The sequence below is a fragment of the Mauremys reevesii genome, linkage group 10 (genome assembly GCF_016161935.1).
Source record: "Mauremys reevesii isolate NIE-2019 linkage group 10, ASM1616193v1, whole genome shotgun sequence".
Taxonomy (NCBI): domain Eukaryota; kingdom Metazoa; phylum Chordata; order Testudines; family Geoemydidae; genus Mauremys; species Mauremys reevesii.
This window is the reverse complement of record NC_052632.1, coordinates 26993062-27016806: the sequence shown is the minus strand read 5'-3', so window position 1 is coordinate 27016806 and position 23745 is coordinate 26993062. Positions and strand designations below refer to the sequence as shown.

The window sequence follows — 23745 nt, the reverse complement described above, 5'->3', positions numbered from 1 at the left end:
AGCTCATAGCATTCCAGTATGATAGTATCTGCAATTCAGCATGGTAGTGATGGGCCATAATGAAACTACTGAATTGAAACAGACATTTAGTTTAATATTAAAACAGGAATTGGTGGTTAATCACATCTGTTTTTGGCCTTGGAAAACCAAACTCAAAGCTACTGCAGCAATAAAATGTCATACATACATACATACAAGAAATACAGGTTCGGTAGTCATTAAAATACAATATAACAAAATGCAGTAGAAAAAATTAACCTGTGGTCAGTCTGTTGTTGGTAATGAATGCAAGTACTTTAGTTTTAAATCATAACAACACTGTCAGGTGATCTGTGGCTCATATATCAAAGCTGTCTAGGCCCACTGGTATTTTATAATGAATTCTGAATTTGGAATTTTTAATTTTCAAAAGTAGATTCAAAGGTCCTGTGATGTTAGAGGTAAACTACTGGTGTTTAAGCAGTTTGTTTTAGTCAAAAAGCCAAAACCGAGGATATCAACACCTGCAGTTGTGTCTCAGCTGGTGGATGGACTCCTTTCTTGTCCTGTCAAGTTAGTTGGTTCAGCTTGTGTGTCTCATTCTTGCTCCCCACTCATTCATTTCTCTGCACCTTTTTGACCACACGTAGTTAATTAGATAGTAAAATAAAAAGCAGCTATCATACGTATTGAGGCAAATTCTGCTGTTGGTTGTAGGAGTGATGAGAGCAAGATTTAGCCCACTCCTTTTACTCTTGCAAGGAAGGATAGATTTCTCTACATGGATTACATTAGTGAGATTTTACTTTGACACTCGAAAAACAATGTCAAATGTAGCCAATAGAAAGCATCACTGTCTCCGAGCGCCTTCCAGAAATGTCCAACCGCATTAGGAAGAGGTGATCCTCTCCCAACTCGACTTCTGATATTGCTACATGTGTTGAAGTGACAGAGATTTGACTTTACCCTGGTCCTTCTTAGTAAAAATAGTCAGGCTGTGCTTGACCTTGACTGAGCTAGCCAACGTGTGAGGTTGCCTGTGGCAGGTGTCAATTGCATGAATCATGAAGCAGAAAAGTGCACACTAGCTCTGCTAACTATGGTAAAGCAAAAACATATAAGGCAACATATGTCCACTCCCAATAAAACTATTCATATTTTAGTTTATCATTTCCTTTTCTAGGGAAAAGAGCCATGTGTGGCTCCCTTTACAGGAAGTGTTGCCGAGGTTCTGACTCACAGGCAGTAAATACTGTTTGTTAACATTCCAGAGGAAAACCAAATCAGGATAGGCTCTGAGGTATTGATTCCTGAGAAATAACTACATGTAGCAGTGTATGCACAGTGATTAAATGTAAGTACCAAGAGTTAATACCTTCTGAGCTAGCGAGAGGCTTGTATATGTACTTTGTAGTCACTAGTTCTTGGATGAGCTGGTTCAGTAAACTTCAAGTGTATCTGAAACTGGAACTCTTTTGCTCCTCCCACATCCCCTACCCCCATCTTAGGATCCAGGAAAGAAAGAGGAAAGTTCTACTGCACAGTTCAACAATATTTCACTTTTCCCTGTTCTACTATCTTCTCTCTTTCCCACATGCAAAAGGCTAATTTACATATAGGCCTAATCCTATTCCTCTTACTTAAAATGAGTAATACTTCAGGTTCTAATTCAGCAAAGCATCCCTTTTCCTGAAAACATTTATGTATGTACTTAAGTCACTTTGACTTTTATGGGATGCAAGCAGACACTTAAAATTATGTATGTGCCTAAATGCTTTGCTGAACTGGGATTTCACTGCACAAGTAGTCCCACTGAAGTCAATGGAACCACTAGTGAAGTAAGGTGAACTCAAAAGGAGTAAGGATATTACAATCGGACCTTAAATTAATACTTAGTGAAATTGTAAGTTTTTCCTCAGCAGTTGGGGGTGACTTGGGTGTGTTTATTGTGACAAAGTTCCTCCTCTGGCTTGGTGGGTCCTGCGTTTTTTGGTGGAATTGCTCACCTCAGAGGTTCACGGCAGCCCTCAGTTTGGCCGCTTCTGATAGAGGCTCAAACCTGCAGTTCACTCAGCTAACCTCATCACTGGCCAGCATGGGGGAAATGGAGAACAATCACTGCAGTCTCTGTGTCCCACCTAGTGGGTTGGGGACAGGCCAGATCCCTTTCCAAATTAGACTTCCTCTTCTGGTGTTTCTCACAGACCAGGTCAACTCCTCCTGTGTCCGATCAGGAGTTGGCGGGATGGGGGGAACCCGGGCCCACCCTCTACACTGGGTTCCAGCCCAGGGCCCTGTGGATAGCAGCTGTCTACAATGTCCTCTGTATCGGCTGCGTGACAGCTACAACTCCCTGGGCTACTTCCCCATGGCCTTCCCCCAGCACCTTCCCTATCCTCACTGCAGGATCTTCCTCCTGGAGCCTGATCATGCTTGTACTCTTCAGTCCTCCAGCAGCACCTTCTCACTCCCTCCTCCTTGCGTGCCCCCTCACTAACCGATGGGAGGTCACGGTGAGCCGGTGGCTGGTGGAGAGGCACGGTGAGCGGGCATCTGGTGGAGAGGCATGGTGAGCGGGCAGCCAGCAGGGCAGCAGCGGAGAGGCGGATGCGGTTCGCCGCTCCAGGCCAATGGGGGTGGTGGGAAGCGGCGTGGGCAGAGGGACGTGCTGGCCGCCGCTTCCTGCCACCCCCATTGGCCTGGAGCGGCAAACCGCAGCCAGTGGAAGCCATGATTGGCCAAACCTGCGGACGCAGCAGGTAAACAACCCGGCCCAGCCCGCCAGGGTGCTTACCCTGGCGAGCCGCATGCCAAAGGTTGCCGATCCCTGCCCTAGATATTGAACACGTCTCTGGTTGCTGCTGGCTCCACCTGGCAGAAGGGTTACAGGAGTATTAAATGGTCTGTGGCCCATTGACATCAGAGTTGGAGAACCCATCTGTGTAAATGACCTTGTTCTTTTCCATACCCGTGTAAGAAGTAGGAAGCCATTGAAGCCTTTCTTATCCATCCATACAGCTAAAATTCATCCAGGCGCTCATCAACTTGCATCTCAAATACTGCAACATCCTTGTCTCTGGTCTTGATGTATGCGATCTGGCCCTACTCATATGCATTCAAAGTGCCGCTGCTGCAAAGATCATTTTCATAGCCCACCATTCTGACTATGTCACCGCTCCCTTTGAATCTCTTAACTGGCTCCCCCTTCCCTCTTGTCTTATACTTAGAGTGTAAGCTCCTTGAGGAAGGGACTGGCAATTTGTTCTGTGTTTATACCGCATCTATCACAATGGGGCCTGATCCATGAGTGGGGCTCCTAGAAGCTACAATAATACAAATAAATAATAAATATAACAATAATGATAATCCCAGCATAAGGATGTGAGCAAGGATGTTTATGGGCCACCTGGTGAGGGGCAATGAAATTACACAGGCATACCCAAAGGAAAGGCTGAAATCTTTAAAGATGGTGGATCAGAGCTAATTCGGCAGCTTTACCTGCTTATCCTTAAAATTTGGATAAAGAAGGAGATACCCAGTGAAATGAGGGCTGCCCTGATTGTTACCCTCTTCAAGAAAGGGGATAAAACGGATTGTGGAAATTATCATGATATCTCCCTCCTAGCCATTGCAGGCAAAGTTCTGGCACAGATCCTTGCAACTTGCCTTCTGCCCCGTCAGAAGAAATTTTACCAGTGTCACAGAGTGGTTTCCGACCATGTCGTGGAACTGCGGATATGATCTTCAAGGCACAGCAGCTGCAAGAAAAGTGTCGGGAGCAAAACCAACCACTGTACATGTATTTTATTGATTTAACTAAAGCCTTTGATTCAGTGAACTGCCATGTCCTCTGGACTGTACTCTCTGAGATTGGATGTCCTGATAAATACATCAATGTCCTAAAATTGCTTCATAATAACATGAAAGCGACTGTTCTGAGCAGCACTGGCTCCGAGAGTGAATCTTTCAAAAGTACAAACAGGAGTAAAACAGGGCTGTATCATTGCTCCAACCATGTTTGCAGTTTTTATCGCAGTCATTCTTTACCTAGTTGCTGGGAAGTTTACAGCTGGCGTTGAAACCATTTACAGAATGGACGGAAAGCTGTTCAGGCTTGGCAGGCTGAAAGCCACGAGTAAGATCTCCAAAACATCTATTATGGAACTTCAGTATGGCCAATCTTTGCCCACTCTGAGAAAGATCTTCAGACTATCTTGAATGTGTTTGCCGATGCTTATGCATGTCTTGATCTCACTCTTAATATCAAGAAGACTAAGGTGCTCTATCAGCCCTCTCCAAATGAGGTATTACATGCCCCATCTATCAAAATCAATGGAGTGGCACTGGAGAAGGTTGATCATTTCCTCTACCTTGGAAGTCATCTTTCATCCAAGGCAGATATTGAGGCAGAAATTCAACATCGCCTGAGCTCTCCCAGTGTAGCTTTTTCTCATTTATGGCACAGGGTTTTTTAAGATCACGACATTTGAACAGACACCAAGCTTCTTGTTTATCAAGCCATTCTCCCAATGGGTCCGAAACTTGGACAACCTATAGACACCACTTGAAAGTCTTTGAGAGGCACCATCAATGCTGCCTCGTAAGATTCTGAAGATCAAATGGGAAGACAGGTGCACCAATATTAGTGTCTTAGAAGAGGTAAAGACCACCAGTATTGAGGTAATGATCATCCATCAGCAATTCCGCTGGACTGGTCACATTGTCCGGAAGCCAGATCATCGCCTCCCAAAACAGATCATGTTCTCTCAGCTGAAAGAAGGGTACTGTAATGTGGGTGGACAACGGAAGCATTATAAGGATTTACTGAAGAACCACCTAAAAAAAGTGTAATATTGACATTGACACTTGGGAGACACTTGCCCAGGATCACTTAAAATGGAGTGAAGTCCTATATGATGGTCCCCTGCATTTTGAATTTGCTTGCCGACAAGCTGAAGAGGACAAGAGGCACAGAAGGAAGGAGAAGTCATGGTCAACAGCCTCCTGCTGAGCCTGAAAACATCTGCCCTCATTGCAATAGTACTTGTGGTTCAAGGATTGGCCTTATGGACCACCTGAGGACCCATAACTTCCATGGAAGATGATCATACTCGGTAACGAGTGATCGCCCATCATCACAATGGGGCCTGATCCATGAGTGGGGCTCCTAGAAGCTACAACAATACAAATAAATAATAAATATAACAATAATGATAATCCCAGCATAGGGATGTGAGCAAGTACGTTTATGGGCCACCTGGTAAGGGGCAATGAAATTACATAGGCATACCCAAAGGAAAGGTTGCTCAACTATACATGGGGCTTTGCTTTTAAAAATGGTGGCTACCCTAGCACAAGTGCTCTTGTTTTTTTAATTCCTACTGAAAGATTTTGTTACTCATGACTGAATCTCATTGAAGAAACACTCCTTGAGGGCAAACAGTTTATTAAAAAAACTATAAACTTTGTATAGTTACTATGGACAGATTAATGCTAGAACTTCCCTTTTTCTGTGGGAGAGAAGTTAAGTGAAACAGAGAACGGAAGGGAGAATTAGGGAAAGAGGCAGGGATCCTGGAGGTCATATTTTTACTCAGTTTTAAATTTAACTCATCATAGATTTTCAGGCTTGAAGAGGCTTATGGGTTGTTTGTTTCAGCAGGAGGAATTTCAGAGCTCTTGCCATTTTAATTACTAGACATGAGATCAAGGGCAGATGATCTGGTTAAAATGAAATAAAAACTGATCTAAACATTTGCCTCAAACTCAGATCAATGTAACCTGCAACCTTCTGTGAGATTAGTTCACACGGTTTGTTTGAACTTGTATGTGCTCTGTATATCTTGACAGCAGAGAAACAACAAGCCAGATTTATCCATTTTGTAATTCAATATCAATAGAGTTTCATTAGAAATACTGAAAGAACATGAGAAATATCATGGTATTCCCATACTAGCTGAAAGCAAGAGGTATAGGAGATCTCACTAGAAAGCCTGTTCTCATAAGATTTCCGAGGTTGATTTTTCAACTATAAAAGTTTGAATACACAGGCTTATCTGAATGAAACTGAATTTACAGAGATTTGTTTATCACTACCTCCTCTTTATATGCAACTGGAAAATACACAGAATCAGTCACCTTATTAAAATAATGTTCCTACATTTACCGATTCACATAAATAATATCTTAATTCATAATTGAAGCTGTTGTTCCTAATGAATCCTCTGGGAATGCCTAAATAAAAAATGCCATTGACTTCTTTAATGGTTTTAATGCTAAGCTATCTTTTTATGATGGTTAGAACTCCTATTCTGAATTCCCATCTAATTAAGAAGATAATATGGCAGATCAATGGCAACAGTAACATCTCTAATACCAGACTATAATCATAGTGTGTGAGTAGCTCAGATGGCTTTGAATGTGTAAGTCAATTAATTTCCTTATTCATTCCCTTTGGTACTGATACTGACAGGATTTTATTTTTTACTTGTTGAACAGTAGATTAAATATATTTATTAAAGATAAATATTTCAGAAGTGACTAAGGGCTTGTCTATGGTACAGGGACTATACCTGATTAGCTATGCCATCATAATCCTACATCATAGACCCAACCTACAGCGATGGAAGGGTTTTTTCTGTCACTGCAGGAGCAATACTTCCCCAAGCGATGGTATCTAGGTCGATGGAAGAATGCTGCTTCCATCAAACAAGTTCCACCTACACTGAGGGTTAGGTTGACATAGATGCATTACTCAGGGGTGTGAAAAAAATAGCTGTTGACCTAAAGTTTAAGGTTGAGACTAGAACAAAACAACATAGGAGCCAAAAGTGACTTAGGCATTTAGGAACCTAAGACTCATTTAATGTCAATGGGTTTTAGGTGCCTAAAGGGAAGATTTTTCAAAGGCACAAGTAGGAGGCACCAAACTCTCACTGACTTTCAATGGGAGTTAGGGTAAAATTTTCAAAAGCACCCAAATGACTTAAGAGCCTAAGTCCCATTTTCAAAAGTAATTTGAACACTTTAGTGCCTTTGAAATCTCCCCCTTCATGTTTAAATTAGTTTTTAAAATGGGACTTAGGCTCTTAAGTCATTCGGGTGCTTTTGAAAATTTTACCCTAAAGCTTTATCATTTGTGTGTATTTATCTTAATTTTTAGTGTTTAAAGTGATTTAGTACTCGTGAAATGTACTTGACTTAGAGAGCCCTGGAATCTGGAGACCTCAGACCAAAGAGGCAGGCTGTATCTATCCTGCAATCAAAAGGTATGATTGCAGCTCAAAACAGACATGCCTGCATTAGCTTTAATCTAGCAACCACAGCAAAAAATAGAAATGAAGCCACAGCATATGAGTTTCAGTGCAGATTGTATGAGCCCACCCAGTCCCTCGGGTATGTACTCACATTCCTAGACCCTGCTGAAGCCTATGCCACCATGGCTTCACTGCTATTTTAGCCACACTAGCTGAATTAAAGCTAGCACAGGTAAGTCTACCCCAGATGCAATCACACCTTCGATTGCAGTGTAGACATACCCACAGCATGTCATAAAGCAATAATAGCACAAGTTTCCTGATAAGCAGGTCCATTGTATATATGGCTTCTATTAAGACATAAGAATGGCCATACTGGGTCAGACCAGTGAGCCATCTAGCCCAGTATCCGGTCTTCCAACAATGGCCAATGACAGCTGCTTTGGAGGAATGAACAAAACAGAATAATTATAGAATGATCCATCCCATCGTCCACTCCCAGCTTCTGGCAGTTAGAAGCTTATGACAACCCGAGAGCATAAGGTTGCATCCCTGGTCATCTTGGCTAATAGCCATTGATGGACCTATCCTTCATGAACTTATCTAATTTTTTTAACCCAGTTATAGTTTTCGCCTTCAAAATATCCCCTGGCAACAGATTCCACAGATTGCCTCTGCACTGAATGATGTAGAACTTCCTTTTGTTGTCTTAAACCTGATGCCTATTAATTTCATTGGGTGACACCTGGTTCTTGTTATTTACCCCCTCAGCATACCACTTTCCTATTCACTTTTGCCACACCATTCATGGTTTTAAAGACCTCTAATATATCCCCCCTTGGCATCTCTTTTTCAAAATGAAAAGTCTCAATCTTTTAAATCCTCTCCTCATATGGGAGCTGTTCCATATCCTTAATCATTTTTGTCGCCCTTCTCTTTACCTTTCCCAGTTCTAATATATCTTCTTATGAGACGGGGTGACCAGAATCAAATGCAGTATTCAAGGCAGGGGAATACCATGGATGTAGATAGTGGCATTATTTTGTCTATCCCTTTCTTAATGGTTCCTAACAGTGTTAGCTTTTTTGAGTGCTACTGCACGCTGAAAACATCTGCTCAGAGAACTATCCACAAGATACCCTCAAACTATCTTTCTTGAGTGGTAACAGCTAATTTGGACCCCATCATTTTGCATGTCTAGTGGGGATTATGTTTTCTAATGTGCATTACTTTGCATTTATCAACACTGAATTTCATCTGCCATTTTGGTGCCCAGTCACCCAGTTTTGTGAAATCCCTTTGTAAGTCTTCACAATCTGCTTTGGACTTAAAATAGCCGAGAAGGGTGTTAAATTAGTTCCAATTCCATTAGGGTTGGAGGGGTTAAATGTGGAACTGACACATAATTTGGCAGCTTTAGCTGAGTTCAAATAGGTCACTGGACAGCAGTGGTGCAGTAGCACATTTTGATCACTGGCAAACTGGTTTGGAGTTGAACCATTCCGTTGCGTCATCAGTATCTCTAGCATCTTCTGAATTGTTGTAGGTTTGTTCTTACTCCTTTTCTTGTTTGTAGCAGTTTGGTTATGATTCGTGTATCACACTGCCAAGATCTGAATCCCACCCACACTAGGGTTCAGAGCCCAAGCCCAAATGTGTACATAGCTATTCCTAGCACAATAGCACAAGCCCAGATCTTATACCCAAGCTCTGAGATATGCTGCTGCAGGTTTCTGCTTGGCATGTAGATACAGCTGGGAGCGTAGACTGAGGATATGAGCAATGAGGAAACTGACAAGAATTTCAATTTCAGTCAGCAGCTGCAGGTTCCAGGAGCATATTGCATTTCAGAAACAGCATGTGCTGATGTTTCCAAAATAAATTTTGGGGACATGCAAAGAATTCTGGGGGAAAAAAAGATGGTTTGTTCCAATTGCAAATGAAAACTAAAATGTCTAAATTTCTCATGAAGCTGAAATCCCAAATATCAGCCAGCTTGTTAATAATCCTTGTGGCACAGGGATATTGTGAAGATAAGTACACTACAAAGATTGTGAGGCACTCAAATGCTACAGCAATGGGGGCCAGATAAATACCTAAGATAGATAGATAGAGTCCCAATCAGGCTGGGGGAAAAGAGCCAACTAGATTTTTAATTTTTCCTCTTCTTTGAGCATCTTTTTTAGGCCAGATGCTCCTGGAGAGTTTGCCCTTGGGCAAAGTCAGCTGAATTCAAATGAAGGAGGCTTAAAAGAAAATATGATAAAATATTCCACAGAACACTGCTTCTGAAGATCCTGTCTCCTAGGCTGCAAAGTAAGCTCCACCCCATCTTTCCAGTGTAACCTTGTACTGTATAAACTTACAAGAAAGGCCTGGCAAGTGAATGGGCGTAGGAGATAGGAGGTTTGTAGTCATTTATCTTCTAATATTAAGATCTTTAAATGCTTAAGATAGCAAGAGGCTGTTTTCTACAGTCTGACTGTCTCATGGAGCAAAACTATCGCTACTGTCAGTGAGAGTTTGGCTCAGTTGGGCCCTGATCCTGCAAACACTTCTGTATGAGTTTATCTCTAAGCAGGGAAGATAAAAATCAATGCTTTTAAAAAAAATCTGATTGTTTTGATAAAATACTTTTTGAGGAAAAACCTATCTAAAGGTAGTTTTAATTAAGATACGTTATAGTTCAAAGATATCTCATCATGGAATAGGGATTATAAATTCTAATTCTGTAATATGAGACAATATATTCATGTAATGTTTAAGAAAAGTTTTGTAAATGAGTTCCAATAGTTCATAGATTAGGGACCCAATCTTATGGGGTTCCAGGGGCTTCTGTATAGATTATTTAGGTTAATCTTTCTAGCTACCCAATGGGACTCAGTGCTCAGTCTAGAAGATACCATCAGAGATGCTTAGTTTTGCAGTTCTAAAACTGTGGGTTTGTGTCTCCAGAGATAACATGCTTGTTAACAGCAAAAATGTTTTTAAATAAATAAAGGTGAGAAATAACAGACCTCAACCCTGTTGTCCCTCTGAAAATGTGTGTACACAGAGTCAATCCCTTACCTCTCTCTAAAAGTGCAAAGTTTCAAAAAGTTCAATAAATAGAAGATTGTTGGGGGTGGGATAGATCTGGACAAGGAGAAGAAGTTTGGAGATAATTCTGAGAAGGGAGGAACAGGCAGTAAAAACAAAAGTGAAACTGTTTGAACAGTATATTCCAAAAATCTTGGTCTTTCTGAGTGTAGCCTTCACTGATTTGAGATCTACCATACCATTCTCTAGATAGAAGGGGGAAACCTATAATGGCAGCAGCCTGTAAAAGAGACCCCGTTTGGGAATATTTTAATGAAGTTCCTCTACCTGGGGGTAAGACAGGCATGCATGCAAAATGCAAACAGTGCAACAAAGAAATGCAAGGCCTGGTTGCCCGAATGAAACAACATCATAACTTTATTTCATACTTCTTTCTTAAGGACTGCCTGTCTTCCATCTGGACTATTCTTGAATTCTCATGTTTGAAAAAAAATATACTTATTCTATTTCTATATACTTTTTTAGATGCATGCATGAAAAAAAAAAAATAAAAAAATAGGCAGATCTTCCTTTTTAATTTTTCAACTTGAAAGTAGTACTGAGTGTCAGTAATGCAAATGAATAAGTGAAATGAGCAGTAATAATAATAAATAAATATAAAATAACATTTAATTTTTTTTTTGGAGAATCCATCCTCAACATACAGGATTCCAACCATCATTTTCTATAGTTTCAGAGTTATCTGCAATAATAGTGTTTCTGTCACATCATGTATGTCACACATAGCCACATATATCACCTGTAGCAAAAAAAAAAAAAAAATCCATCATCCAGAAACAACCATAGATAATTTGTGATCAAGAGCAGCAGAAAAAAAAAAGGTAAAAAATGAAAAAAATTGCCCGGTTTGTTTATGCAACAGACTCCTTTCCGTATGATTGATGAAGACCACACTTTCCTTAATGTGGTTCAGTCATTAAGACCAGGACACAATCCAAGAGCAGATGTTGCAGGCAAATTGCTGGGATAAAATGCATGCAAGAAAAGAGAAGCAGTGTGTGTGCAAAGGTCAGTGTGTTGTTTCACTTGACACCAAACTTGGTAGGGAAAGCCCTGGCCCTGGCTGGTTTTTTTGGTTTGGTTCCTGTGTCCTCCCGAATCCGCGGGCCAACTGCCACCGTGGTGCCCTGGTTTTGGCCAGCCAGGGGCTGCTGCTGCTGGAAAGCACCATCCAGTACACACCGCAGCCCACACCGGCAGCAGCCTGGAGAACCGAAGACAGCAAACAAAACCGCCCCCACTGCCTGACCTGCCTGCACAAGTGGCGTCCCTTGGTCAATCAAGGGGGTCTGTTGTTTGGTCTGAAATTGAAATTGTGAACCTGAGCCTAATGAATGATGGGTATGTAATGGTGTGAATGTGAGTGTTGTATGTGTGCTTGTAGTGACAGTTTATAGAAGAATGAAGAAACAATACATACATCAGAACAGCACACACAGTAGTAATAGTAGTAGTAGTAAGTTAAATAAAAATAAAAAAAAAAAAAAAAAAAAAAAAAAAATGTCAAAAAAGCATGTATGCATGTGATGCAAATGCAAATGAGATGAAGATGAGGAGAAAGAGAAAGAGAGAGAGTGAAGAGAGTGGAGACAGTGCTCAGCACTGATATGGATGCAGTGCTCACTCTAGAGGCAAAGTTCAGAAATAATAGAGAAAAAGGTTGTTGAAATTGCAAAATACTTATGTAACAACCACTTTGAAGCAGCTGCTCTGAACCAAGCTAAGTCTCCCACAAGACGTGCGATGGAACTCAGTGGTGGACTGTTTTGAGCACTACATCAAGAACTGGCCTAATCTGATGACAGTTTGTGAACAAAATCATAGAATTATAGAATCTCAGGGTTGGAAGGGACCTCAGGAGGTCATCTAGTCCAACCCCCTGCTCAAAGCAGGACCAAACCCAACTAAATCATCCCAGCCAGGGCTTTGTCAAGCCTGACCTTAAAAACCTCTAAGGAAGGAGATTCCACCACCTCCCTAGGTAACCCATTCCAGTTCTTCACCACCCTACTAGTGAAAAAGTTTTTCCTAATATCCAACCTAAACCTTCCCCTCTGCAACTTTCGACCATTACTCCTTGTTCTGTCATCTTCTACCACTGAGAACAGTCTAGATCCATCCTCTTTGGAACCCCCTTTCAGGTAGTTGAAAGCAGCTATCAAATCCCCCCTCATTCTTCTCTTCTGCAGACTAAATAATCCCAGTTCCCTCAGCCTCTCCTCATAAGTCATGTGCTCCAGCCCCCTAATCATTTTTGTTGCCCTCCGCTGGACTCTCTCCAATTTATCCACATCCTTCTTGTAGTGTGGGGCCCAAAACTGGACACAGTATTCGAAATGAGGCCTTACCAGTGCGGAGTAGAGGGGAATGATCACATCCCTCAATCTGCTGGAAATGCCCCTACTTATACAACCCAAAATGCCATTAGCCTTCTTGGCAACAAGGGCACACTGTTGACTCATATTCAGCTTTTCGTCCACCGTAACCCCTAGGTCCTTTTCTGCAGAACTGCTGCCCAGCCATTCGGTCCCTAGTCTGTAGCAGTGCATGGGATTCTTCCATCCTAAGTGCAAGACTCTGCACTTGTCCTTGTTGAACCTCATCATATTTCTTTTGGCCCAATCCTCTAATTTGTCTAGGTCCCTCTGTATCCTATCCCTACCCTCCAGCGTATCAACCACTCCTCCCAGTTTAGTGTCATCTGCAAACTTGCTAAGGGTGCAGTCCACACCATCCTCTAGATCGTTAATGAAGATACTGAATAAAACCGGCCCCAGCACCGACCCTTGGGGCACTCCACTTGATACCGGCTGCCAACTAGACATGGAACCATTGATCACTGCCCGTTGAGCCCGACCATCTAGCCAGTTTTCTATCCACCTTACTGTCCATTCATCCAACCCATACTTCTTTAACTTGCTGGCAAGAATACTGTGGGAGACTGTATCAAAAGCTTTGCTAAAGTCCAGAAATAGCACATCCACTGCTTTCCCCTCATCCACAGAGCCGGTTATCACATCATAGAAGGCAATTAGATTAGTCAGGCATGACTTGCCCTTGGTGAATCCATGCTGACTGTTCCTGATCACTTTCCCCTCCTTTAAGTGGTTCAGAATTGATTCCTTGAGGACCTGTTCCATGATTTTTCCAGGGACTGAGGTGAGACTGACTGGCCTGTAGTTCCCTGGATCTTCCTTCTTCCCTTTTTTAAAGATGGGCACTACATCAGCCTTTTTCCAGTCATCCGGGACCTCCCCCGATTGCCATGATTTTTCAAAGATAATGGCCAATGGCTCTGCAATCTCTTCGGCCAACTCCTTTAGCACCCTCAGATGCAGCGCATCCGGCCCCATGGACTTGTGCTCGTCCAGCTTTTCTAAATAGTCCCGAACTACTACTTTTCCCACAGAGAGCTGGTCACCTCCTCCCCATACCGTGCTGCAGAGTGCAGCTGTCTGGGAGCTGACCTTGTCTGTGAAGACAGAGGCAAAAAAAGCATTGAGTACACTAGCTTTCTCCACATCCTCTGTCACTAGGTTCCCTCCCTCATTCAGCAAGGGGCCAACACTTTCCTTGACTTTCTTCTTGTTGCTAACATACCTGAAGAAACCCTTCTTGTTACTCCTAACATCTCCAGCTAGCTGCAACTCCAAGTGTGATTTGGCCTTCCTAATTTCACTCCTGCATGCCTGAGCAATACTTTTATACTCCTCCCTGGTTATTTGTCCAATCTTCCACTTCTTATAAGCTGTTTTTTTGTGTTTAAGACGAGCAAGGATTTCACTGTTGAGCCAAGCTGGTCGCCTGCCATATTTACTTTTCTTCCTACACATCGGGATGGTTTGTTCCTGCAACCTCAATAAGGTTTCTTTAAAATACAGCCAGCTTTCCTCGACTCCTTTCCCCGTCATGTTATTCTCCCAGGGGACCTTGCCCATCAGTTCCCTGAGGGAGTCGAAGTATGCTTTTCTGAAGTCCAGGGTTCTCTGTTCTACTGCTCTCCTTTCTTCCTTGTATCAGGATCCTGAACTCGACCATCTCATGGTCATCGTGAAAAAATAGATGGCACTGTCACAGCCAAAGTTCTCAGCATTGGGCTTAAGAGAAACATTGAGCACATACTGAGTACCCTGAAGCCTATTTCTGTAGCCTTGAACAAAATGCACGGAAATAGCTGTTTTACTGCTGACACTGTTGAAATTTGGAAGGAACTGATTGAGATCTTAAAAAGAGAAATATGCAAAAAAAACAAATGGGACAAGCACTATGTCCAGCTCATTTTCTTGCAAATATTCTCAATACTCGTTACCAGGGTCAAACCTTAACTGCTGAAGAAGAGGAGTTGGCGATGACATGGACATCCAGCAATCATCCCTCCGTAATGCCAACTATAATAAACTTCAGAGCTAAGGGTGAACCATTCAAGAAATATACGTTTGCTGGTGATGTTTTAAAGAAAGTCACACCAGTGAACTGGTAGAAGTCACTTAAGTACTTGGATTCAGAGACTGTTGAAGTGATAATCTCACTTTTAACAGCAGTAGCTTCTTCTGCCTGTGTAGAAAGAACTTCTTCCTTTGGACTAATTCATTCCAAATTGAGAAATCATTTGGGACCTGAAAAAGCAGGAAAGCTTGTTTTTCTTTTCCAGATTATGAACAAACAGGAAAATGAAGGTGAAGATGACTGAGTTAGCTGCAGAAGCCAATATTTTAAGTTTCTCATGTTGACCTGGCTGACATAGTCTATTTAATTTTGTGTTTTTTTAATATTTCATGTAACTATTTTAGTTCAAAATAATTTTAACAAAAACTAACCTGATTTTAAAAAACTTGAATGTTTAACTAAATTCAAAAATTCATATGCTTGTTTTGTTAAAATATTATATGTTTGTTGAAGAAAAAAATCCAGAATACATAACGTTGATGTTTTAGCTAATAAAAACAATTTAAATGTCTGTCTGGTAATACAGCATGGCAAGGAAATCCTCCAAATATTAATGATTAACCTGTTGAATTGGAGATAGTTCACCTCCCAGTGACTTCATAAATGTCTGCTTCAGTTACCTTTGGTAAATGAAATAACCAATCATTCATTCATTTTCTGATATAGCTGTAAAACTAATCTGAAAAGTTTTCAAAATAAATCACTTAAAAATGTATAGTGTGTATCTTCTAAAAATGAAACCTACATCTATCTCTTAGGGTATGTCTACACTACAAGAGTAGTTCGATTTAACTTAGGTCGAATTTGTGGATTCCACTTTGAGCACGGATCCCGCTGCAGTTTTGCCTGCTGTCAACTCCTCGCCTTATCGCCCACCTCACTTCCACAGCCTGAGAAAAATGGCTACTTTTCAATGGTGCTGGTGCTGCACTGGTGGGGGACGCTTACCAGGAACTCTGCTCTGTTTAGACGCCTGCAGAAGGTAGTTTCTTCCCGGACCACAAAATAACTCTTGGGATGTGCAGATGCCCAGTGAAGTGATGGGACCCAGCCTACCCGCTAATGCCCTGGCCTGAAGCTCTGTGCAGGCGCTGCACAGCACACAAGGAAAGGAAAAAGAACTCAGCGCGCATCAGCAGCATGACCTGTGACTGTTCAGTTTCTTCAGAGAAGCTGAAGAAAACCTGCCCCTGTTTGCTTACCAACTGTTGACTAGCATCCTTCCCCAACTTCCAACACACGTTTAAAAAAAAAGACATGTTCCAGTGTAACTTACAAAGGTTTCTTTATTGATGACTTTTATTACAGGGTTGAAAAACTGGGACACGGACTGTGCTAGGTGTGTGCAGTGAAGACCGCGCCTAAAAACTTGAGGAATGACAGACTCTCTGCCTCCCAGAGCGCTCAGCCGCACTGGATGTTTCAACGGAGCCTGCCATCCCCTTAGCTATGTGGCCTTTTGCGGGGGGGGACGGATACAGCTTCCTCTGCTGCGTGGCTGTGGTGGGGTCCAGGACCCGTTGCATGAGATCTGGCCCCCCCCCCCCCCCAAACAAACTCCACCCCACCCCACACCACACCTCCACTCCCTCCCCACCTCCCATACCGACAGGGGCAGTGTGTGTGTGTGTGTGTGTGTGTGCTGCCCTGTGCCCCATGTCTGTACCTGGATTGTCCTGGTAATTGTCCTGTCATTGTCCCCCCCCCCCTTCAACCCCAGCCCCTCTAAAAAGAACAAACAGTACAGAACAGAAAAGTAGAAAAGTTTATTTTTATTAAACTAGATGTTTAAACTGGGATGGGGGGATGGGGATTGGGGAAGGCAGGAAAGGAGAGGACAAAGGAAGGGTAGGTATGAGAGCTTTTGGGTGCTTGAGTGCTGGGGGGTGCAGGCAGTTTTACACGGGCCTCTGGCGCCACTCCTTCTGGTTATTTGTGGGGGGGGGGGGGGGACTTTGGGGCGGGGGGCGGAGGCTGCAGCAGAGGGGCACTGTCCCTCTGCTCTGGTCCTGCCAGAAACTGCACAAGGGGCGCAGGCAGGTTGGAGCATGCCTGTCCAAGCCAAGCAGCTAGTGAGTCCTGCCGTGTCTCCTCTCGCGCCCTCTCTCCACCTCTCTGTGTGCCTCTGGGTGTACAGAGAGGTGGTCTCCTCCACTGGCTCTGCTGGTCCACGTCCCGTCTCAGGAGCACCCCATAAGTTCACACATCTGTCTTGTCTTTTCTTTTCTTTCCCTTTCTTTCTTTGCCTGCCTCTGCCAGCCTCTGGGAGGTCTGGGGAGAGCAGGCGGCTGTGTGATAGGAAAAGGAGGTGATAGGAAAAGGAAAAGATAAGTTGCAAAGATAATGATTTGCGAACAATGAACACCTGAATTCTGGTTTGAGATCCCAGTGCCTGATGGGGCAAAAACCATTATGATGTGGTTCTTAGTATGTCATGTCGCGGGTCCTTCCTTCCTCCTAGTCGCTACATCATTTCATCATTGCAAGACCCATTCCCTGGATGCCCGTTTCCCTGGAAACCATTTGCCTTTTGTGCCTGTCACCGTATGTGTACTAGATGCCGCTTGAGAGGCGTCGGTCAGCAGCGCAACACAGCATGCTTTTTTTGCTTTTGCATGACAGCAGAGATACATTACCCACCATATACCACCATCTACATTACCAATAAGATGGGCATGGTTACCAGTGTACTAGCACTTTGCACATTGTGCCTTGCTGCTGCCCTTGCTCTGCTGCCTGTGTCTGCAAAAATAAAGGGCGGAATGACAAATGAGTCCTGACCCTCCTTCCCTCTCTTAAATTGAAAATAGTGGGTCCTAGAAAGTGGGCATAGGCAAGGTAGAACCACTGTATCAGAGAACCAGAACCAGAGAGAGCCTGTGTCAGATCTTGCCTGCATGTCAGATCCTATGCTATTTATGAGCTGTAGTTGCAAACCCCATCTTCCCCGCCCTTCCTGGGCTACCATAGCATTCCCCCACTTTGTGTGAAGTACTAACTAATGGATGCAGAAAATAAGACAGTGTGTTTGTGAGAAAAGAAATGAGGGAAGGCAGCCTCCAGTTTATGATGATACCAGATATAGGACAGGGGAGAGGAGAGAGGGAGCCAGCAATCTCCTGCTGCTCCCAGGGGGCAATTTCTTTTTTCTTTACATATGAAGGGTGAAGGCTGATGAAGCCTGCTATGCTATGCTATGATGACAATGGTTATCAGCCATATACCACCATCTACCATGAAAAAATTCACACTGGGACACTGGGGGGGGACCTGACAGATAGTGTATAGTTATACTAGTCCTTGCACTGCCCCATGTGCCAATAGGCTGATGATGATGAGGACGGATACCAGCCATATTGTACATCCATAGCGTGGGGGCGTGGGGAATGTTATGTGTTGGTGCTGCACCATCGCCTATCTCTGCTATCTGCAGCAGAGACGGGGTGACATGTAAAGAGAGGAGAAGAGAGATTGTTTTCTTTGTTTTCTGGGGGTGGGTGGGTGGGCCTAGCTATTGCCTGCCTAGCTATGCCCCCACACCACTGTGTTTTGTTTTTGAAGCTAGAAGAGCAATGCAATGCCAGCCAAGAATGCAAATGTTTCATCAGTCCACCTCCTCCATGGCGTCCATTTTGATTCTTTGGCTTCCGTTACGCGCTCACGCAGCAGCGGCAGAGTCTCTGAGCTGCTGCTGCCCGTCGAGATTTTTTAATTTCGACCAGGATCTCCGTGAGGTGATGAAGAGATCCTGCTGTCGGGAAACCACCGTTGTAAGCGCTGCCCGCCTGCCTCTCTCCCCACAAAACTTCCTTTTTTGTAGCCTTTGTCTGGGTCCTTGATTTTCATGCGGCGCGCGCGTTGCATCACGGCTGTATCCTCTCTCACTCACGGCTTTGACCTTATCAGATCCAAGACTTCCCGATCAGTCTATGCTGTCCTCTTCTTCTCTTCAGAGAGACACTCCTCCTCCTGAGCTGGAGCATTGCTGCGCTGCTGCTGAGCTGCCTGAGTCCCCACGAACTCCATTCAAACTGTCCAGACAGGAAAACCTTCAAATCAAAGGAATTCAAATTTTCCCGGGACTTTTGGTGTGGCTGGTCAGCTCATCCGAGTGTCCCAGCGTCAACAGAGTGGTGCAGTGTGGGATAGCTCCCGAGCTAGTAAGTCGGGTAACACCTCCTACAGGCCTTAGTTGTGAAGAATATGTATTAAGGTTATAACAACCTACAAGAATGCACTTTTATGTAGAAATCCATGATTTAATAGAGTTTTTCTGACTAGTGATTTAAATCAAATCCACCCTGACTAAGCACATAGGTAGTCCCATTGAAAGTCACTGGGACTACTCACATGCTTGAAGTTACACACATGCTTAAGGGTACTGCAGGATTGAGGGCCTTAAAGAACCACAGAATCAAGCCATACACTTTGTGACTACAATTTCAAGCACATCATCTGTCTATAAGAGAAGCCCTTTTCTTTCCTCATGTATGGTAACTAGAAATGAACTTTTAAAACATCCCCAAACAACCTTGTGGGGGATTCAGAATTCAAACTAAGCCCTGGATCTAAATTTCATGCCCTTAGGCCAGCTCCTCATCTGTGGGTATAACCCAGCTGAGGATCTGACCCATTAGCTCTGCAATAATCACCCCAAAAACTCAGATCCACACAGCTTTGAATTTTAGGGAGAATCCATATACACAAACAAATCTAGAACCAAACTGTGAAGCTTGGATCCATCTCTAGTAATCAATGGAGAGCCAGAAACTCAGTTCTTTGTTTTTAAATTGGCTGTGCATAGGGACATTTCAATGGCATTTATGAAGACTTTTGTAAGGTTTAGGAAACTGGGCCATTTCCCTTCCTGAATGCTCTGTTGCTGTTTATAAAAGAGACCAAAGGATCCACTGATTCCTGTAGGTAGAGAATATTACTGTCTTCAGGGACAACACTTTCCTTTAGGAGCTAGAAATTTCCTTAACAGTTTTTTACTAAGAAAATGCATGACTTTTATAGAAATCCCTGAAGTGAATCACTGGAAATACTTTATAAAGTATCTGCAATGAGACCTGGCAATATTCTGAGAGAGCGGTTATTTAAATATTAACTACTGAAATACTTTTTCATAAAAAAACATTTTAGCAGGAGAATTCTCTATAAATAGGATATTCTCCTGACATGGTAGTTTAACACTCGTTGTCAAGTTGTCCTACAGTGGCTCAAGAGCATGAGTACCAAACTCAGGACTGACTGTTGGGAAGCAGGGCACAAACCCCAAATTGGCTGAGAGTTCAGAACTTAAATTTCATTCACCAACCAATTATCAAGTATAAACTGCTTAGGCACTAACAGCCTTAACATGGAGTCACAGACAGTCCCCTTGGGTATTCCAGTCAGTCTTACCACCCAGGTAAGCTGACCTTTCTTACAGCAAAGATCACAGTAACATTTAGGTTACTTCCAGTCCCAACGGACCAGTCAATTGCACCTTAGATCTCAAACCAAAGACAATGCTTTTGGCCAATCCTATAATAAAATATCTAGAGATTTGTTATGTAAGAAAAGGAAATTAAAGTTATTTACAAGGTTAAAGCAGACAGACATATTACACACACACACACACGAGTTCCAATTTTAAGTTTCAAAAAGTAATAGAAGCTTCTGTAATAAGAAAGCTTTGTGTGTCCATTAAGGCTAACCCAGACTAAACAATGGGGATGTTTTCTTTATGCCTAGTAATCCTTGCCTCTCCTTGTCTAAGCAGCATAATAGATAGTTTTCCCTTGTTAGGGCTTCCTATTTCTTCCCCCCATCTGCTTCAAACTTAGCCACTAAGAGGAATTTGCGGAGATAAAAGAAGAAGGAAGGCATCAGGGCCCTAGTTGGGCCCCGGGTGATCGCTACTTCCTACCACCCAACACAGATGTAATGAGGCTGAGTAGTGCCCGTATAAGAAAAATTAAAACTACTGATTATTCCTCAAGAAAGGTTTTTAATGACTTACGGCTATAAATGCAATACAGACAAAATAGGAAAAGAAAAATTAAAGACCAGCATTGAATAAGGATTAATATAAATGGCAAGTTATACTGAAGACAAGCACAAGTACAGGTAATATTATGCATTAGTTACTTACTACTATAAGAACATGTAATATTATGCATAAGTATTGAATATAAATGGCAATTTATACCGACGACAGGCACAAGCACATGCAAAGCTATTATTACTTATTAACTACTAACTTTACACGTACTGTCCCTGCTGTCAGTAAGCACAAGTGCAAGTAAAGATATTATATATTGATTAACAATTTACTACTATTCCTAAACAATTTAATACTATTATTAAGCTTCTACTACTAATTTTAATACTGCAGTATTGCTACAACCTGAGACCAAATTATCCCAACACTACCATTTTTAATACTGTAGTGTCAACACAACTTGAGATCAAATCAGCTCTAGCAACCAGACTTCTTTACTCTATAACCCTACCCTGCATTTGTCCGAAAATACGTTACCCTTCAGTTGGCCGTTTTCCGCACTTTCCAGGTACAGATGGTCGAGAAGTGCACATCCCTTCAGTTCAGGGGATCTGGGTTGGGTTTACCAAAACACACACACAGAGGTCTGTGCCTTCATACTTTTTATCTCATCTGCCGGCCATGTCTCAACTGTGGGTAATGTGGTTTTATAAGCTATGCCTGAAGACCTAACTTATTTCACCACGTAGGAGTCAGCATAAAGTGTTATCTGGTTGCAGCATCTCTTGACCACAAGTTCCAGCCTAATTCTGCAAAGCTTGCTTTCTGAAGCTTCCAGAAGTTTGAGGCCTAACATTGACAATACTTTTGTTCATTTCAAGCTTGACAATACTTTTGTTCAAATGATTCACAGAATTCAGCTGCAAATCTTTTCATGGTGAGTAGAGGAGAGCAATCAACAAAGTCTTGTTTTCTTATGTTCCATCATAGTTTGCCTGGCATTGATGAGCCTTGTCAGGCGGGACATAACACCTGTTGGAGACTACTATTTCACACCAGTTAATGCTGCTTTCCTGTCTGGTGATTTACAGTTACAGAGGCTTACAGTGCAAATGTTCAAACACTGCCTTACTGTATATGCTATAGAATTATACACGAGATTAATGCAGGCAGCAACTTACAAGCATTCAATAAAGATTAAATACTAAGCACATTTTTATGACTAATATCTATGTTCCAATACTAAACACACACAGGTGAACCAGATTGATTCCAGCTATGCGTTTGTCAGTATGGGTGAAGCACGGGTACCGTGGCATAAGCTGATGCCTGGTTTGCCAGCACCACACTTGTTACTTAAGGAAGCTTAGGGAAAGGAATTAAAGGGCCAGCCCGGGAATCAGGAGATCTATACAATTCTCTTCCTGGCCCTTGAGTCAAACTCTGTCTTCCCCATTTTCCTATATCTTAAATAGATATAATGCCTACCTAGCAAAGGTGTTGTGAAATTTGTTATTATTTTGTTCTATAACCAACAGATATCTAAGTTCCCAGTCCATGCTGTTACCTACAGGTAGCAGGAATAACTGTTTGTGTAACTTTTGAGTGGGCCAGACTTTGCTTCACTGCCCTCCTCTTAGTATCTAAAAATCTCCCACAAAAAGGCACATGAAGACCCAGAATTCAGTCACTGAGGATATTCAACAAGGATTGCACAGAGTCAACCTCCCCACAATCAAGTCCAAAAAACAATTAACTTAATTCTTAACTACCAACTTTATCTAAGATTTTATAAATATAACTTAATTTCTACAGCATAACATGAGTTCTTTATAATCTACATACATTATCTTCAGTTATATATAAACAAAGAAGAAAACAAATTGAATGTAAACAGGGTCAGTATCTCAAAGTTCCCAAACACTCAGGTTAAGCTCTCCTCAGTCTCTGATCACCAAGACCCATACTGCGGAGTCAAAAGCACAGCAACATCTTTCCTCTTCTCACTTATAGAAATCTTCAGCTGGAATACATGCAGTCTGTTCCCACTCCTCTACTGCAATCAGTTAGCTAACTAATTAACCAACCATTCAGTTTAAATATATAGATTAAAAAAACCTTGTTACAAGAAAAAATACAAAACTGAGACTAGCAAAATATAAATGGATTCTTTCCTCATCATCACATTTAAATAAGAGAAGCTGGTGAATCATACTGGTTGAGGCAATTTAACTAAGACAGTTTAGTAAAAAGCAAACATTCAAAGTATACAATTAAAATAAAAAAAATAGTGTTCCCTCCCAATTTCCCTTTTCTGTAATTAACACTGCCAATGTCACTAACCTGCTGTAAAATGCTTCAGAAGTTAGGGGGTTGGGGGGAATAGCCTCCCTTTTGTTCCTGTAGCTCAGCTTTGCCCAACCCACACAGATAGCCTTTTACAAAACAGCTGTCCTGACCTCTTTCCCTCAATGGAGTCTGAGTCCAGCAAAAGGGAACCTACTGAGCATGCCCAAAACTACCATACCCAATTCCAGAAACTTCTGTGTGTGGAGTGCTAAATCTGTATCTGCCTAGGAACAATGATCCAGACAACTCATTCCTACCCCCTACCCCCTCTCTATAGAGATCTTAAAGAGAAATCTCCCTATTACACACCTGGTCTACATTTGCAGATGATATTCAGGGACTTACAACATGAACTGAGAATGAATCCCTGAACAGGCCTTCGACATCTTTCAGGCACTAAATATAAATATAAATATAAATACAGTTATATACTGTCATGCAATCAAACCCATCACACATACAAAAAGGAGCATCACACAAAGGTTAAGCATCAAACCCAAACACAAGAAGAATATAGGGAAGTTTGAGGCTTACCATTGCCACCACTGGGAGTCAGGCCACGAAGAATCCTGCAAACCAGGACTTTTGCATTGAATCCTTGGAATGTTTTCAGTAGCTGCTCTGAGG

At 42.3% G+C, this 23745-nt stretch overlaps 1 protein-coding gene across 3 annotated transcripts in view; it reads right to left on the bottom strand.

Annotated features, from left to right (window-relative positions):
• The window catches only part of LOC120373565 (neuronal acetylcholine receptor subunit alpha-7), a 108655-nt gene extending 85301 nt beyond the window's left edge, over nt 1-23354 (bottom strand). For all 3 annotated transcript variants that reach the window (XM_039492194.1, XM_039492191.1, XM_039492190.1), the window contains exon 1: nt 23113-23354. The gene's annotated coding sequence lies outside the window, so the exon portion shown is untranslated. The remainder of the gene's footprint in view (nt 1-23112) is intronic.
• Nucleotides 23355-23745: the final 391 nt, after the last annotated feature.